Genomic DNA, 15,722 nt, shown 5'->3' on the forward strand with positions numbered 1-15,722 from the left:
AAGGAAGACGTATGATTCGTATGTACGCAATTAATCAGTAACAAAAGTCAGGGTAGTGAACCTGCTACCTTCCTGTAGACTTTATTTTGCCTAACCCTGTAGTATGGCTACGGGCTATGAATATGTCTACGAGAGTGCTCGCTCTCCTTCATTGCTGTGAAGTGCTACTTCTGTAATTGTTACTCCTAACCCTGCAGTGTTGCCTTCGGGCCCTAAGCAGTGTGTAGAGGAATTACCCTTTCTCTGATACTCTTTCGATTCGTATCTTAGAATCGAAAGTGCTTGCTTTAGAGAGTAAAAGTGAAGTGCAGTGATACCCCTTGTGTAGTGGAGGGTGCGTCAGATCAAAGCCTCGTTTCGCCTCTAGGCCGGGACCTCTGCTTGACTCCCAGGACCCGGGAGGAGCATGTCGAAAGCCTAAGGAGGGTTACAAGGAACCCCCACCGATCTGGCGTGCCTTCGGCAGTTTCTGATGAAATCCCCAGACTGCCAAAGTGCGTGCGCGTGCACGAATCCTGAAAGATTGCTTCTCGTCCTCCGAAGCGTCCTCCCCATGCAGGGGTTGGAGCTTTCGGAAGGACTCGCGCCTCTAAATAGAAGCTTTATAGAGAGGACGCTTCACGTCCTCTCTCTCTCGTTATGCGTTTCAGTGAGAAGTAAGAAGGCGAACGTCGCCTGAACTCGTGTCCGTCTTTCCACCGAGAAATACGTAAAGAGTCATAGTAGCAGGAAGCTTTTGAGAGCGGACGCCCGGGACGCTCTGATGGACTCCATTCGCGCGCGGGTGCGCGCCAGTGTGGACGCCGAGCGCGCTCCAGTGGACGCCGAGCGCGCGCCAGTGGCGACGCGCGCGTGGAACCAGCGCACGCCAGGTCCCAGTGTCGCCTGGCTGAACGTTTCTGTTGAACTCTTCAAGCTCTTGTTTCAGATATGGGCCTAAAGAATGTTTACCTCTACCTCCGGTGATACCTTCTACCTCACCTGCAAAGAATGTGAAGTAGCAGTGCTTCGGAGGAAGTTTTTAAAGTGAAACAGACAACTTCTTCTTTCGAAACCCAGCAAAGACATCGGGTTTCGTGAATTCAAGAGGTCTCTGTCAATTAATATTGCTTTTCGCATAGGTTGGATGGAAGTTAAGGAAAGCTCAAGGGAAGATCTCGTTTGCTCTACCGCAAACCTTTGCCATTCGGCCAATAAATTTAAGTTGCCACTACCGCAGTCAAGACTTTGCGATAAGGCAGTTACGGGTTATGTAAGGCTCGATGTCCTGCACGTCAGGACTCTCGGCAACGTTCAGTGGGATTCTTGCAAAGGCACTCGTCAAAAGGACGCTCTTCAGGAAAGAGGCAAGACAGGACTTCCTTTGCCATACTGCCAATAAATTTTAAAGCTTTAGCAGGCATTAGTTGTGATACGGGAGAGGAAGCTGGTTGGAGAGTTTCTTCCTCTTCCCAGGATAATTTTGCAAGCTTTTTAGCCCATCTGAAAGGGTTTTTCAGATGATAGATTTTGTTAGTTTCTAGTCGGGACTACGCTGCCGAATTGAAACATCGTCGTTCTACCTGCCGTAAGCCCAGTCTCTTAACAGGATTCTTGCCCCTTTTCCTCGTTTGAGACGGGAATCGAAAAAATTAAATGCTTGACTCCCTGGATTACGTTTTTGTCAATTCAGTGACTTTCCCCCATTGACAATATACTTTCGTTTTTGTCAAGTAAGTGGGTATCCCCTCATTGACAAAATATCTCTTTGTCCCGTAAATGGGTTAGTTCTCATTGACAAACATCTCATTACTTGATTTGCGTAAGCGAATAAGCTCTTATTGACAAGATTCGGAAGAGATCTCATTCGTCATTCGCAGACTCGTACAAGAAATAGACTTGTAGACTACGTCAATGAACGCTTATGTCCAGTAACATAAGAACTTGAGCTGACTGCTTCGATTCTCTTAAGTTTTGTTCATGAAACTTGCCTGTCAGATATGTATGTAGCTGTATTTCCGAATTCAGCTATATATATGTCTGCCAGGTAAGTATGAACAAACTTTATTGTGATATAATTTCATATTTTGCCTTGCGTTATTTTACTTCTGGTTGGTTCAAGTCATATACGCTTGCTGTAGTTACCTCTTCGGATGGCAACCGAGATAGGTCTATTGTCTATTTTAGGACATTTAATCGTTACTCACCCTGCAGCCTTCCAGAGTTTCCGATTTATCTTTTACTGTTGTATGGTAGTGTTCTGGACGACACAAACGCATCTATATATTTAGCGTTTTCTGTTTCGCTTAAATATACCAGCTTGAGAGTCTTTCGGCTCAAAAAATAACGGACCTATTTCTTCGTAGAATAGGTAGCTGGCAACCCAGACATAAAGTTAAGAGACGACGTTCGTAAGCTGCTGGCTGCTGCTGTCACGCTGTTTCTGTCTTCCAGTCCAACCGAGCCAGTAACAGATCGGGCGCTGTCATGCGCCGTAGGTTACGTCTCTCTCTCCTGCTGGGATTGACTGACTAACCGTATCTCTGTGCTGGCGGTTTACGTCTCTCCTGCGGGATTGACCTGACTAAACTGTAACTCTGCCCTACAATCACGGACTTTAGCCTAAGATTGAGGGATTTCTTACGTGAATGAATAAACGTTGCATTCGTTTTGCCTTACTATGTTCACAGAGTTTATCTCTTAATCCTTTCGGTGCTCGTTACCGCACGGTATAGAAACTACGAGTCTACCGCAACATTGCACTTTTATATGCTCTCCTGCTTAGGCAAAGCGCAGCCTTATTAGGGAAGTAAGCATACTCGGGGAGGGAAATGGATGAGCTTGCTGGGGACCATTTCCTTCCTGAAGAAGTTTGTTTCCCCAAATAGACTGCAATTCAGACCACAGTTTTTTCCTACCAGGAAACTGAAATATTATTCAAGATCTAGGAATGATTCTGAACATCTCTCAGTGCGTTTATCACCTGAGGTGATAGAAGAAGGTGCCGGACATCTGGATAGGGTTTTCAGATGTTCCTGGATCTTAATCTGAAAGAAGTAAAAGCTATTCGGTAGTCCCTCCAGTCCTCGTAACGAGTTTTGGGAACCAGTGGTCCAGATCAACTCTGATATTCCACAGCTATCTCATATCTTAAGAAGTATTCTCTCGGTCCCTGTTCGAGTTTACGAGAAAGCCTATTATAACAACAGGCGTAGAATGTAACGATCCTCTAGAGGTTCGTTACCGGATTGCGAAAGTCCGTACGAATCGTCTCGATCGACGGCAGCAACTATTGACTTCCGAGTGGAATCTTTCTTTAGAAGTAAGTTGAGAGTTGTGGAGACTTTAGGGGACGCCCTTTCATTCTTCTCTTCGATATGTTGAGACGAAGAGGCTTCTTCTTTCTTCTGCTATCCCATTCTCGTTCCGGGATCGGTACCATTAAACGCCATCCCCTATGATATTGAACGGGGATGGATATTTAGTCTCTTTTCCCCTTTTTTCAATCGCTTAGGAAATGTAATAAGAGGATTTATGATGTCACAGGGAGCGACAATGACGCCGATCGCCCCATGTTGGCCTTCAGGATCCTGGATTCACAGAGGTCACATACTTCCTAGTTCACTTTCCGAGGACCTTTCCGAGAGAGTCGGTCTACTCTAACTCGAAGGTACCTATAACCCTCTCCGCTCTGAGTCTTGACTACGTTCAGGCTATCGAGATGTTGACAGGAATAAAAAAGATTACCGTCTTCCATTTCCGTCTGAAGAGTGGGATAAGCTGGCAGTCACAACTATTAAAGAATACGCAAATATGTTGTTGACGGCCTTTGGGCTCAGAGATTTGCGTCTGTCAAACAACAAAGCCCTTCACGATCTTTGAGTTCTGTGAATCTCGAACCTCGCTCACCATCTACTTTTTGTCTCACCTGTTTCTCGGAGTCAGACACTCGTGCGAGATCAGGGCGACATATAGTAGCCCTGAGTTTCTTGTTGACGAAGTCGGTTGCGTTTATACACCCCCGATGATCGTTGTAACATGAGACCAGTTGGACTGTCAGGCATTCTTCCTTCGGGACTGAATCGCCTTTTTGCTCCTCGCTCCTTTCTCCTGGCACCAGAAGCTCGAGTGCAGGAGTTGATTCGCTGACGACGTTGGGTTGCGTTGATACACCCCCCCCCCCCCAAGGTTTGCTTAGATTGAATCGCCCAGGCAGTCCAGACACTCATCCTTCAGCGAAGAATAGTGCCTTATGGTCTTCAGGGTACAGCCTTGCTGTCCTTGATTCGTCTGACTGGTCAACTGGTCGGTCACCTGACTTTAGTACAGACGGACTGACTGTGCATGTCCAGATCGAAGCTTTCAATATGGTAACTTAGACGTAGTCTGAAGTTCTTGATGTCAAAAGCATTCGAACCTCTCCTACCTGTTAACTTCTTGCATGTGATCAGGAAGGCCTTCTTCTAACCACCCTAGATACGACAAAGAGGGTTAGTGAGATTTTAAGCCATCGTCACAAGTTTGGCTTTAGAGAACACAAGGCGGTGGTGCTCTCTAAGCCTTCCGTTTGTGGCCCTAAGAATGGTAACCCGTTTTGTCCTTGGGCCAGGAGCTTGGAAGCAAGGATGGCACAAGTTAGTGGGCAGGAGCCAGAGAGAGTCCTGTGCCCTGTCGGGTCTCTCAAGTTTTATCTACATAAAACTCAAAAAAAGTCGAAGTCAATCGGGCAATCTGCAGTGTTCCGAAAAAGACCAGACTTGCCCATATCGAAGAACAGCCTGGGCTTAGTGTTAGGAGTTCTTTCAAAAATGCTCCTTCATTGTGTTTGCACAAAGATTTGAAATCTTTTATCTGAATGCTCACGAGGTGAGGGCGCGGCCTCGGAAGCATTTCAACAGAGCATGGCACTCAGCAACATCCTGAGTACCATGTTTTAGCGAAGCAACTCTGTGTTCACTTCACACTCCCTGCGAGATGTGAAGATGGCATATGAGATCTGCTGCTCGATAGGGCCATACGTGTCTGCAGACACAATCTTGGGGGCAAGAAGTACCACTCATCCTATCCTGTAGAAAATGGTTAGGAAGAGCTCTTAATTTAGTTGTTGAGTCGCCGACAACGGCGACTTCTTAACTCTTAAGCCTTAGTTAAACACACCTTAACTTTGGCTAGGTTGGTCAGGTGGTGATATATATATTTATATATATATATATATATTTATTTTTACTTCTTAGCCCTCATGGTATGGTCAATATGGTCTAGTCACGTCGTGGTCTCGCCCCTGTTTGACAGATCATCTGGAGTGCACCAGCTATATAGGTCTCTACCTCCCTGGCAACTCTAGTAGCACAAGCAGACTTACGTGGCAGTAACCACGAAGCCAGCTATGCTAACAGGTGGAACCAAGATGTAAATCATCTGCATGCATTTGTTTCCCAAAATCCTTCTATTCTGTCCCTTCCCACCTCCAATAAAGGTGGGATTCAGCTTTATATATATCTGACAGGTAAGTTTCATGAACAAAATGATATTGTTATGATACAATAAAGTTTGTTCATACTTACCTGGCAGATATATATAATCAAGTACCCACCCACCTCCCTCAGTGGGGACAGTGGAAATAAAAATTATGATAGAAAATGGGAATGGTTCCTGATACCCGCCTCCCAGCGGCGGGATGGGTACTAACCACCTGGCCGACCACTGCGTGTGTCGGAAGTTTTAAAATTCTGTCGGACTTCAGAAAATACAGCTATATATATATCTGCCAGGTAAGTATGAACAAACTTTATTGTATCATAACAATATCATTTTATGATGAAACTGATAACAAAAACAAGGAATTTGTGGATATTTCTCATACAGAAATACCACGAATATGCAAATTTTCCGCGAATATGTGGGGAAATGTTCCTGAGAGAAATCTGCGAACTTGAGTCCACGAATCTGGAGAACACGAGTACGGGGGGTCCACTGTATAGACAGTATTATTGAGAGAATGTATCTGTAGCAAGTTTTACACATTTCGACATAATGTCGACTCAGTTGACTGTTTCTCTCTCTAATGTTTTTGGTTATTCTAAATCTCGTTTGCTAGCATATTCCTCTTTTCTTTGTAATTCTTGTGTTCGTTCTTTGCCTGCTTCCTCTTTGGCTATTGGCGAATCTCTTACTACTGCCTCGATTAATGTTTCTCTTTCAAGTCTACACTGTCTGTACTATCTAAGGTTGTCTCCAGGTTAGATATTATTCTAGCTTCAGAACTTTCTAACAACGTTTCATATAGGAATGCTTTCAAGTGTGTAAGTTTGTTTTCGGACGAAGTGGGAGAGTCGTCGCAATTCCTCTCCCCACCGCCCTTCTTCAATTTTTTTATCTTTCCCATGTTCCTGCGCCTGTTTACATTACCCTCAGTTGACTCGTGTAAACGTAGTAGACTCGTGCAGACTTGGCCGTGTTCTGAGTCGCTTGAAACTGTCTTCCTTTCATCGAGTCGTCGTGGATGCGATACAGCACTCGGCTGCTGTCACCTCCTATTGACAAATGTCACTTACTGTTGCCAAGGGTTGTGAAGAAGGAGCAATCCTTTAGGCGCTCTTGTTTACCTCCTGTTGGCAGCTGTCTCCTCCTGTTGTCCGCTGGCGGAAGAAGAGTTGAATTGAGTTGGAGGAACTCGTTCAGGCTGGTCTGCGTTTGTTGCAACATTACGCTTTGCTCTATCCTCATTTTGTTGAGGAAAGAGGCCTCTTAGAGAATTTGTCTTAGCAAAATTTGGCGCCCTCTAAATATTGGAGAAGAGAACCAATGCTTTCTCCTGTTAGAGAGCATTTCGTAACTTTTCTCATACTCGGATGTGCAAATCTCCCTAAAGGTCTGCGTTTGCTTGTCGTCTTGTCTCTTATTAAGTCGCAGAGAGCTGAGGACCGCCTCTTGCAGTACAAACGCTTATTGCCCCTTTAACCATCTATTGTTGGGAGTTCGCATTCTTTCTCTTCCTTGTGGGGAAATTAACTCGAAACTGACAGACATGCTGATGGAGTTTTAGCTACATTGTCTCATCTCTGCATCAGCTTAGAGAGGTGGAGGTGCCAGCCCAGTGAGTTTATGAAGCCAGCTTTAAGGGTTTGGCGCCGCCAGCGCGGGATTTAGCAGGGAAGAGAGTAAACTCATTTCTAGTACTGCAGGGTAATCTGCATGCTTATACTGATTCGGTTTGGAAGAAGTGAGAACACTTACGCTTCCTGTCTGATTATGCAGCTCGGGTTAAGGCGATAAGGGAGTATTTATTGGTATTCTTGTTTTATAACTTTGGGCGAGCGCCCTCAGTGGCGTGGTTGGTTTGGTGTTTTTGCTTCTCACCTCGGTGGTCGCGGGTTCGATTCTCTGCCATTCCATTGAGTGAGAGGTGTATTTCTGGTGATAGAAGTTCACTCTCGACGTGTTTCGGAAGTCACGTAAAGCCGTTGGTCCCATTGCTGAATAACCACTGGTTCCATGCAACGTAAAAACACCATATAAACAAACAATATACCTTTCGGGGATAAGTGCAGACCTCAGGTTCTGGGATATGGATAGTTGCAACCTCCTGACATTCATGGATGGACTTGGGACCAGTACCTTTCATGGTGGAGATGGTGAAGGGGAGTTGTGGTTCTTTTTTGGTTGTCATCCACTTGTGTAATCTCCCTTTTATAGCTTCCTTTGTCTTCAGCAGCAATCTCTCAAAAGTCTCTCTTTTTATTAGGAGGTTGTATAGAGGGAATGATGGTCCAGGCAGTAATTCTCTGGGACAAGCTCCATAAGCAATTATAGATATTCGTCAACATTTTGAGACTGAATAACAGGATGTATCTGCCCACATACTTTTTGGTTTTCTAGCATGGATTTAGTGCCTTTCCAAAGAACGGTCAGACTTGAGGTACACATGCAGAATGTATTCCACTTACCACACTTTTACTAAATCAATGATTCAAGTTGGCCACTCTCAACAGTATTCCAAATGGCCAAGGACCCTGTTGCGTTTTCTTCTGGCCCAAATTTCTCAGTTTGCACATTTTTTTAATTTCTCTATAAAATCCCCATTCTTATATAGTGATGTGGTTATGATAATTATGCATGCTTGTCAGAGGCATGTGGTTCTTGAAGAATTTTAGGCTTGAAGGAAACTTCCTGTATGTTAAGGGTTTTTCCTTATTAGAAAACTTGACCTTACTGGGGATTTTTTCAGATAATCATTCTCAATTAATGAATAGTTTTGGCGTAAGAATTACGGCATACAAATAATGTTCATTAAATTTGTAAGTAATACAGAACCATCTTTGGCTCCAAGACTGTAGGAGGGCCTCTGTAACCAAGAAGTGCCCATTTTTTTTCCTAAGCTGACGTCCAGGTTTTTGTTTTTTTTTCCTTGCCATGCAACACAAAGAGTTTGAACTAGTGTCACACTACATGCAACATAGAATGGTCAACACTACACCTGGTAAAACTTTTTAGGTGTCAGGGTAGTGGAAAGAACATCAGGATCCTTAGCAGTTTTATTCCTGGTCAGAAACTGTCTTTGTGAAAAGTTTGCTGCTTTGAGTGAAATGAACAACATATTAGTTTGATCATTCATTATGGAAGGACAGTGTTTTGGCAATTGGGGATTCAGAAAGAACAAACTGCCTACAATGGCCTTTACATCCGTAATTTCGGCAGTTGCTGTGGGATTTAAGGAGCACTCATTTAGATTTACTAGCATGTAGGTGAACAGGAATACCTGAATGATTACTACTTCTTTGATGGCCTAATTTAGACACTTAGGCCTGCCCCTTGTATCTTCTCTAAATATTGTTAAGCAATTTCAAGTTAAGGGGGCCGGCCGGCTAATGCCCTTTTTTAAGGGCAGGACTTTGATATTCATACCACTTAATAAGGTGACTTGGGACATCTCCAAACCGCATATGATTTTCGCCTCAGACCTTCGGTTTTGTGACGCCAGGGCGATTTATCCCGAAAATAACCATTTTTCAAATTCTATCTCCTCCCTTGATATTTAATATTAAGACCTGGGATTACTACCATATATAGACCTGATGTAGACCTCCAATCGAATGGAGAGTTTTTTTTCTAAAAGTCATTTTTTTGCAAGATATGAATTTTTCAATATGGTAAAAAAATAAGCCCTATAAATCAGGAGAGATTTATAAAAAAAATACGAAACAAAAATTGGAAAAAGGGCTCTATTTGATTGTTCTATAATGTCTTTCTGAGTTATATACCAAATTCCAATGTTATAGCTTTAAAACTAAGTGAGCAGATAGATTTTGAAGGTCAATAAGTATAGTTTTGAGATACGGGCGTTCAAAGTTTTCCTTCGTATTTCTGTAAAGACAATGTTAATAAATAATGATTATTATGAATGTATATTTCTTTTTTGTGTATTAATAAACCAAAACACTTTTATTTATCATAATTTAATCATAAATGATGATCCCTTTGCTCATATATCGTAGCCTGGGGCACTGCTTGAGGCAAGATGGGGCACTCCTTCCTACGTAACCCCCCTCTCTCCCCTTCACTAACTCGGCTTATTACAGCGAATTTTCTTCTTCTGTATGTTAGCGAGATGTTTTCCTTGTATTTTCCTCTTTGGCATGATGAAATTCTTGCCCGAAACAAAGATAAACAAACGTAAATGCAAGAGAATGTCAAAAGGTGAAACTCGAAGGCGTACTCTTTTTTTACAAAGACAATTTAATAAATCATTATTATTATGACATTTCATATTCCATTTTGGGTTTTAAAAAACCAAAACTTTGTTATTTATCATAAATGAAGATCTCTTTGCTCAAAGATCGTAGCCTTGGTGCACAGTGTGACGTGTGCTGTCAAGCAAGACGGGGGCGTTACTAAGCAACCTCCCCTCTTTTCACTAACTACGCATATATTATGATATTCTGTAATAATACTTGAGCGATTTTTCTTCGTCTGTATGTTAGCGAGATGTTTTCCTTGTCTTTTCCTCATTGGCATGATGAAATTCTTGCCGAAACATACATAAACATACGTAAAGCAGGCGTATGTCAGAGGTGAAATGAACGTGGTAGACTACTCGAAGTCTGTGATCGCACTAAATTAGGACTGGACTTGGTAGCTGAGCCTGGTCTCCTTCTCGACTCGGGGAATGTCTACAGATGCCATTTCTCCCAATTTCTTTGACAATAATTATCAAAATTTACGATAATAGAGGAAATATTGCATTTTCTTGTACGGATCAATGTTTTAGGCTTATTGAGTTGCGTTAACTAATTACCCTGTAACTATGAAAGTAAGAGGAATTTTGACGAAATATTTCGTATACGTATTCTCAATTGCCATACGAAGCTCCATGAATTTTTTCATGACTGCATTTTTCGCCCTATACCTCCATATATAGGGGTTCCGGCCGGCCCCCTTAAAGAATTGCTCTTGTCGCCAGTAGAACCCTTGTATCCTCAGGGAAAATGATTTTCAGAATTTCCAATGCTCTCATTCTTCTGTTAAGAGGAAATCAACTCAACTACACAATTCCATACACTTCCATTAACTTATGCATCTCCTTAACTGCTTAGTGGTGATAGAATGTCCCCTCCCAATAAGATTTTCAAGTTATCACAGGATCTGTCCTTAATTGAAACAGCCGTGGCCTAGGGTCAGAAGCATTTTGTCTGTGTATTGCTGAGGGTGCCATTTTGTGGAATTTTCAGCACCTGGGATTCTGTTTAGAGATGGTAAGACTTTTCACCATCTACTTCCAAAGTTATCATTTCATATTTTCCTTGGTATTGTAACATGTAATTTTAGATCTTGCTGAGGATCAGCACTATAAGGTTTTTAGATTGAAGCCCCTTCATCTCTATATCAGTCTCTTTCTATACTTTAGATGCAGGTCTAAACTTATCAGAATTTACATGAAACCTTTTATTTAGCACTATCATCAGTTAATAAGTTAATTTATTGCCAGCACCCTTCTTTAAGCTGTTGTAAAGGGAATGCAATATATTTTGATCTTTGCCTTAGAACCAAGGGTGATGTAAGGCTACGTTTTACAGTGACCTGTAAGAATTCCAATGTAACCTTCTTAGTGGGGAAGAAGAGGAAACTTCTCTGCCCTGTTGGGCAGTTAAAACTGAATCAGAGAGGTTAAACCTAGGACATCTTTTATTATCCTTTTAGAAATACACATAATTTTTGTCAAAGGTTAATCCTGGAAGAGGCATACTTAATCTTTTGTTTTATGGTTTTAAGAAACACGGTCGTTGTTGCCAAAGGTTAAACCTGGAAGGGGCAAAATTAACTGTTATTGTAGTTTTAGAAAACCTAGTTGTTATTGCCAATGGTTGAAGGTATTTTTGAAAGTTAAGCCAGGAAGAGGCAAAGTTAACCGTTTGTTTGGTGTTTTTAGAAACTTCTAGTCTTTGTCAAGGAGTGCAAGGTCCTCTGTGACATATTTGCTTAGGTTAGTGCAAGAGAACTAGCTTCATATCTTCTACCTTTATTGAAGGCAAACATTCTAATGTGGTCAGCAGTTGTAACTTCATTTAGTGTTAAGTCAATTTGTCGCTCGAGGATAAGATTGATGTGGCACAGTAGAAGTGCAATTTGGTTTCTACCCACTCACTACCTTAAGTAAACAGAATCGTGTTTGAAAGCAGTAAAGCCCTTAATCCACTACTATTAGTGGGCAGTCTTTTCTTGAACTGAAGAAAGAGGAATTCTTTGGGCTCTTTTATTTAAATCCTGGTTTTCAATATTTTGGAGAGCGTGAAGGTACAAATTTTGTATAGGACCGTACCTTTATATCGGAGAGGTATTTATTTAAAGTGACTCATTTTATAGGGCTTTTGGACCCAGGCACATTGGTTCCCTCATACCGCTTGTTTCAGTCGCACAGCAGTGCTCCCCTCATACCACTTGTTTCAGTCTGGCTGAATTGAAGCGGTTTTCTCCGTAAGGCTGCTCTTTGCTGCACATGTATGAGAGCCTTCTTCCTTGAATGGAACCCAACTTTTGGTGGTGGTAAAATCCAGAAAGGATTCTTGATCAGGTGAGAAGGTTTTGGGTTTAATGCAAGAAACCTTTAGCTCGAATGGCTGAGAGGATTTTTGTCTAGCCGCAATACCCACCATCCTCATCTTAATGTGGGATTCAGCTATCTTTAACAGTAGGTAAGATTCATCACAAATAATATACTTACCTAACAGTAGGTAAGATTCATCAACCTAACAGTAGGTAAGATTCATCACAAATAATATACTTCCCTGCTGTTAAAGTAGACCCCACCCAGCCTCGCCACAAACTGATTTCACCACTTTCCCATGTGAAGTCACCCTTGAAACATCTCGGTTGTGCAAGATTTATTTATTTTTTTCTCCTTATAATTATGTTTGAAATGCCATAGTGCATAGTCTCAAGTGACAATGCTGTCCATTTGCCATCAGAATTTTTTTTTTTTTTATTTTAATTGTGTTGATTAGTTGTGGTTATGAAGAATTATTTATTGAATCAATTTTAACTTGACCTTTAAGTTTAATCAATTTTTTAGGGGAACCATACTAATTTATTTTTTTTTTTTTTTTTCCAGGATCTGCGAAATGATGCCACTACAATCAAGGAACTTCAGAAGATGAAACAAGAGCCTGTCAAGCCTGAAGAAGGTCGTAATATGGCGGAAAAGATCAATGCATTTGCCTATCTTGAGTGCTCGGCGAAAACTAAAGAAGGTGTTAGGGAAGTATTTGAAACTGCTACAAAGGCTGCTTTAGCTGTTAAGAAGAAGAAGAAGCGACCTTGCACGCTTCTGTAAGGTGAGGTTTTGTAACTGTAGTACAGTGACACCTCAACTTGGTAGGGGGGGTCTGGCCACCCTGTTAAGTAACGAAATCTGCTAATAATACAGACTGGTAAATCCAACACAACAGTAATACAAATTGGTAAATCCAACACAATATGCTGTGGCATGGAGCAACTCATTAGAGTTATTCCAAATTAAATCATAAGCAACGTATCCTAACTACTGATTTGATAATTTCATTGTCAAAAATATTTATTCATTTATTCAGTGTCGGATATATACCTAGAAACAGCAGAAAGTGCTGAGGTAAACTACTGATTGAGAAATAGCTGTGTGCTGATGTGTTGAGAAATGACTGTGTGCTGATGTGTTACCTTAGCTAATGAACATTTAGATTTGCATTACAGTTGTCTATTTGTAAAAAATTTGCTGCTTGTCTTCTTTCTCTTCATCTTTTCCCACTTCTATGTGGGGTCGATGTTTCTGACAGCTTTCCTCCACCTGGCTCTGTCAAACACATTGTCCTCAGACAAATGTTGCCTTGCAGGTCTTTAATTACATCCATCCACCTTCCCTTTGGTCTTCCTCTTGCTTTCCCTACCAGGCACCTACATCTGCATCAATCTCCTCCCAACACTGTGTCATCCCTTCTCATCACATGGCCATACCACTGCAGTCATCTTTCTTGGGCCTTTTTTGATAGTTTTACAACTTTAGCAGTTCCTTTTATTATTTCATTCTTGATCTTGTCCCTTTTTGTCAATCCACACATCCACCTGAGCATTTTCATCTTCTGCTTCCAATTTCTTCTCTTGCACTTTTTACCATCCATGTTTCTGCTCCATACATCAAAGTTGATCTCATTACTGCTTATACACTCTTCCTTTAACCTTCTTGTTGATTTTGCAATCGCACAAGACACCTGACATTCTCAAACATTTGCCACATTCTTTGTCATATATTTTAAGGGTTTAGCAGATGGAGGGGAAAAGTCCTTAATCAAAGCCCAAGAATCATGAGAAACAGTCTTCTGCATCAGTTTCAATAGAGCTCCTTGATAGGTTGGATACCTATCAAGGAGCTCTATTGAAACTGATGCAGAAGAGGCAGCTCTCAAGGTCCTTTCTAAACTAAGTTCTTAACTGACCATTTCAGAGCTAGAAAAAGTTGCACATAACCTTAAATAATAAACTGTCATAAATAATCCAAAGAGGTATTGTTTAAGAGCCAAGACAAACTACCATTCACAATCCTTGGGAGAGAAGTGGGGTTTTCAGGCATAATATTTGGCTTGTGTAGGTAAGGGAGTAGGAGGCAACAACTTTTGTGACCAAGAAGAGGCTAAGGAACCCTCTTCTCCAGCAATCAAGAAGTCTATCTCTTTAATTGATGATTTCACCATCCTATCACATGATGATGTTGGTTTTTATGTTAGGAAGAATACAAAATATTGTATAATTTGTCATTTTTCCATCCAGCTTGAACACTGTTAGTTCTACGTACAAAATTCCAACATCAGCTACTGTTGAACCAAGATTCTTTAATTTTTTTTTACTCAATTCAACCCTGTCCCTTCATACTAATCTTGGAGTCATGATCTTCATTAAAACTTAGGTATTCAGTCTTTTTTCTACTGATCTTTAATCCTCTGCCTTCCAGGTGCTGCATAACATGATGTCATCAGCAAACGTTATTATTAATAGGGCTTAGTTTTTCCAGACCTCTGAGTCTCAAGTAGACTCTTCTTGGGCTGGTACAACATGCACCAAGTGGATTGCTCTCTTATTCCTTGAGATAGCGCATCCATAAGCAGGTCAAAAAGATATGAACGTTAAGCAGATCCCTGATGTAAACCAACACTTACTGGTATCCATTCAGTTAACCCAACACTGCTTCTAACCTGCGTTTTTGCTCCTTCATACATACCTTCGACTAACCTCACATACTTCTCCGGTGCCTTTACTTGCATACACCTCCAAACCTCATGGTGTGGGGCTCTATCATATGCCTTTTCCTGATCTATGAGTACTATGTGCAATCCTTTCTGCTTTTCCCTGCTTTTTCATAGCCTGTCGGAAGGCAAATACTACATCTGTTGTTCCTATTCTTGGCATGAAACCAAGCTGTTTTTCACCTATAGATGTTTCTTTCCTAGTTCTTTGATCCATTATTCTTTCCTAGATTTTCATGGTGTGAGACATTAGCTTTATTCTTAAGTTGTTTGTACAATCCTCGATGTCACCCTTCTCTGTATAGATAGGCACAATAAAGCTTTCTCTCCATTCCTTTGGTATTTTTCCTGACTGTATATTTTCTTTGCTAGGTCCCACGGTATCTACGGTATGCATCTTCTTCCAGGCTCTTCCTGATTTTTGCAGGAATTTCATCCGATCCTATTGCTTTACCATGTTTCATCTTCTGTAGTGTCTTCCTGCTAATAGTATTTGTTATACCAAGGTTCTGGAATTCATCTTAAAAGAATTTTCTAGGATTTTTGTCATTTAATGGGTGTTCTAGTATTCTTTCCACCTCCTCTTTATCTTATTCTCGTTGCATTAAACCTCAGCATTCCATCCTTTACCTGTTTTATATGGGAGTAGTTTGGTCTTCTTGTCCCTTAAATTTTCATTTCTGTGAATTTTTTTTCTCCCCCCTCAGGCGTTTCCACTGTACATGTCATCCAATGCTCTTGCCTTTTCTTGTGTGACTGCCTTCTTTACTTGTTTCTTATGTCTTCTGTACCTCTCCTTATCCTCATGCTGTCCATACTTTTCCCAGATCTTTTTTGCATCTGTTTTGTCTTTCACCGCTTCTTTCACTTCATTATTCCCACTACCAGGTTTCCTTACTGTCTGGAGGCATCTTTCCAGATGTCTTCCCAACACTTCCCCACCAACTTTCTTTATCACCATACTGTTGTGATTCTGCC

The 15,722-nt window shown here is 41.5% G+C and overlaps 1 protein-coding gene and 1 pseudogene across 1 annotated transcript in view; one reads left to right on the top strand and one right to left on the bottom strand.

The window, feature by feature from the left end:
• The window catches only part of LOC135225537 (ras-like GTP-binding protein Rho1), a 30,254-nt pseudogene extending 15,132 nt beyond the window's left edge, over positions 1 to 15,122 (top strand).
• LOC135225791 (ras-like GTP-binding protein Rho1) overlaps positions 1 to 15,722 on the bottom strand; it is a 210,325-nt gene that overhangs the window by 53,760 nt on the left and 140,843 nt on the right.

This window comes from Macrobrachium nipponense, chromosome 13 (assembly GCF_015104395.2).
Source record: "Macrobrachium nipponense isolate FS-2020 chromosome 13, ASM1510439v2, whole genome shotgun sequence".
NCBI lineage: Eukaryota > Metazoa > Arthropoda > Malacostraca > Decapoda > Palaemonidae > Macrobrachium > Macrobrachium nipponense.